Source organism: Dermacentor silvarum, chromosome 10 (genome assembly GCF_013339745.2).
Source record: "Dermacentor silvarum isolate Dsil-2018 chromosome 10, BIME_Dsil_1.4, whole genome shotgun sequence".
Taxonomy (NCBI): Eukaryota; Metazoa; Arthropoda; class Arachnida; order Ixodida; family Ixodidae; genus Dermacentor; species Dermacentor silvarum.
The window spans coordinates 135,238,278-135,241,797 of NC_051163.1; positions in this window are offsets into that span (position 1 = coordinate 135,238,278).

The window sequence follows — 3,520 nt, forward strand, 5'->3', positions numbered from 1 at the left end:
GACAAAGGCGGCTTGAGAGAACCCGGAGACTACCAGCTGTCTCACTAACCCATGCCTCCCACAGGCGCCAACTCCAGACCCGTACTGCTCCCTACCGTACTTCATGCCCGATACCCCGGTCAGTACCTGTCCTCCTGTAAGCTCTGCGGGAAACCGGGAGACTTTATTCACGTCCTACTCACATTCTCCTCACTTCACGTCCTCCTCAATTTTCTTTTTAACAGACAGCAATTCATTGTCGTTAACAATTTCTCTTCATTCCTTTCCAATGTTTCTTCAGGTGTACCACAGGGGAGCGTACTTGGTCCCTACTGTTTCTTACACATATTTTTGCCCTGCCCAATAACATATTTTCTCCCATGTGCATACTTGCTACTGATTGCATTATCAGACTCTCAAGATGACCTCAACCCAATTACCGGTTGGTGTGACAAATGTTTAATGAATTTAAACTCCGCTAAATGCAAAGTAATGTCTTAGCAGAAAACGCTCAAAATCTAGCTTTTCCTACAGTATAAGAAGCAGCAGATTATCTGAGTTCTCTGCATTTAAGTATCTCGGCATCACCCTCACTCCAAACCTCTCCTGGACTCCCCATATCACAAACGTGTGTGCCAAAACACCCCGGTGTTACGGGTCGGGGTTTGGTGAACCTTCAGGACGTCTGCGTGGAGCTCGAACCACGTTTACCATCAGAGAGAGTCCGGCACGGAAGACGAGCTGACGTAAAAACAAATAACACAAGTTTAATACATGCTTACGAGTGAGCGGTGTGCTCAAAACAAATGTCACAGTTTCACCCTAAGGGCGAAGCAATGAATGCGATAGCAACACAGCAATGTCATACGAAGTAAGGTGAGCAGCTTTGGTAGCATATGAATTGTAGTAAACATGAGCTGCTTAAGTAAGCAGGTGTGCTGCGGCGTAAGTAGACCGACATGAAGAGAGACTCGATGACCACGAGAAGGCGCGTGTGAAATGGTGGTTGATGAGAAGCGCTTCCCGTGGGCAGCGCGTGCGAAGGGACACACCTGTAGCACTGCACTGCCGATCCGGGAAGCATTACATGTGTAGCGTGCGTTGGAAAATGTGGCCCGACTATTACTACTGAATGAACAAGCGTGGTGTGAGCGCGCACAAACATGAATAGATCACACTGAATGACTGCAGACGACGACTGTCAAAACGCTGGCAGCAAGCGCATACGCTGCAGCGGGCGAAGGTATGTGCGGTCTATCGCTTCAACAGAAACTGAGCGGCGAATGCACAGTGCATAAAGGTCAGAGCCGTGTGGAGATAAGAGAGGGTGCGGGCGAGCGACGAGCGCGGTTGGGAGAGTAGAAGTGCCCCCCCCCCACCCCCGCTCACTCCGGAGCTGGCTTCCCGCTTTCTTGCTTGCACGTGGGAGATTGAGTGCGTTCGCTCTCCGTGATAGCGCGCGTGCCCCGCTTCCGCTCGAGCATACGGCACGCGGTGAAGATTTTATCTATACGGAACCTCACGGCGACGGCGACGCCTACGGCAGAAATCCGGTTGAAGTGTCCATATAATGCTATCGCAATAAAATCACCGCCCAACCACAAATCCCCTCGTGTAGTCCGGTGATCTTAGCAGGGGCTGACTCGTCAGCGCGCTCTTTAGGGTGTTAAAAGCCGATTTCTTTTTTTCGTCCAAAAGGGCGCTCTGTGGCTCAGTTTTTCGTAGAGAATTCGTTAGAGCGCTAGCTAGTTCAGAATACTGCGGGATGTACCGCTGATAGTACCCTGTGGCCCCTAAGAAAGAGCTGATATCGGTCTTTGTGCGGGGCTGCGGGAAATCACGTATCGCAGCCACCTTTAGCTCAGAGGGACGGCGAAGGCCCTGTCCGATCATATGGCCGAGATAGATCACTTCCGCTTGCGCCATCTGACATTTTGTTGCCTTGAGGGTTAAGCCGGCTTCATGCAAGCGGGCCCACACTGCCCTCAGATGTTGTATATGCTCGACCAGTATGCGGAATATATCGCGACGTCTAATTACGGTAAGGCGAACTATTCCTGTCCCCTCAAAACTTTCTCCATAAGGCTTGAAAAACAATACGGGGCATTTTTCTAATCGAGGCCTAGAACCTTAGGGCGGAACATTCTCAACGGCGATATGAAGGCGGCATAACTGCTAGCCTGCTCGGTGAGCGGAGCCTGCCAGTAGATCCATTGTGGAAATGAATCGGGCGCTACTAACCTCGATGTGCTCTTTGATGTTCGGTATAGATTAAATTTGATCTTAGTGATTGCGTTTAGCCTACGGTAATCTACGCGAGGACGCGGATCCTTGCCCGGCACGTCAACTAAGATCAAAGGCGAGGTGTAATCGCTTTCGCAAGGCTTGAACACACCTAGAGTCGAGATTTTTTCGAGTTCCTCATCCATAATCTGACGTTGGCGCGTTGACACTCGCTAAGTCTTTGAACGTACCGGCTCCGAGGAAACGAGCTCGATATCGTGCGTAAGAACCGATGTCCTTCCTGGTCTATCTACAATAAATCCTGAAATTCTTGCAAATTCTCCGCCATTTCAGGCTCCAGCTGCGCTTTAGAGACTAGCTCTTCAATTAGTTGTTCACTAGCCTCTCCTTTAGCGACTGATACGAGATATGGAAGCTCTACCGGAATCTCATGCATACAACTGCTTCCCGTTCGCCGTAAGGCTTGAGCAGATTACAATGATAAACCTGCTGTATCTTCCGCTTTCCAGCAGGCTATAACGTAGCTCGTGTCAGCCAGTTTCTGAAATACTTTTGCGGGGGCCGCGGCTGCCAGAGCCCTTACCGAGTTTCGACGCGAGAACGTGAAGCTATAAGGCAATAAATTTTGAAATGGTGCACGACATCATCCAGCCGCTAAGAAGCCCGCGGGCATCTCCTGTAGGCATGGTGAAGAAAAAGGACGGAACCCTACGTTTCTGTGTCGATCATCGTCGACTGAACAAGATCACGAATGAGGACGTATGCCTAAACGGAGAGACGGCACATTGAACCGGCTCTGCCATGCCAAATACTTTTCGTCGATGGATCTCTAGACTGGCTACGGGCAAATTGAAGTTGACGCGAGGGATTGCGAAAAGACCCCCTTCATTACGCCGGACGGCATCTACGAGTTCAAGGTCATGCCATTCGGACTGTGCGCGCCGCCTGCAATGTTCCAGCGCCCCATGGACACAGTGTTAGCAGGGTTGAAGTGGCAGAACTATCTCGTCTACTTAGATGACGTCGTCGTCTTCACGGGGAATTTCAACAAACACCTTAGGCGGCTTGTAAGTACTAGAGGCAATCAAGACGTCAGGGGTCACTCTGAAGCCGAAAAAAGTGCCGCTTTGCTTACGACGAGCTTCTGTTCTTGGGCCACTTCATCAGCAAATATGGAGTCCGCCCTGATCCGCAGAAGACATCTGCCATCGTTATCTTGCACAGCCCACCAATAAGAAGGTAGTGTGCAGGTTCCTTGGCTTGTGTACCTATTACAGGCGCCTCGTCAAGAACATTT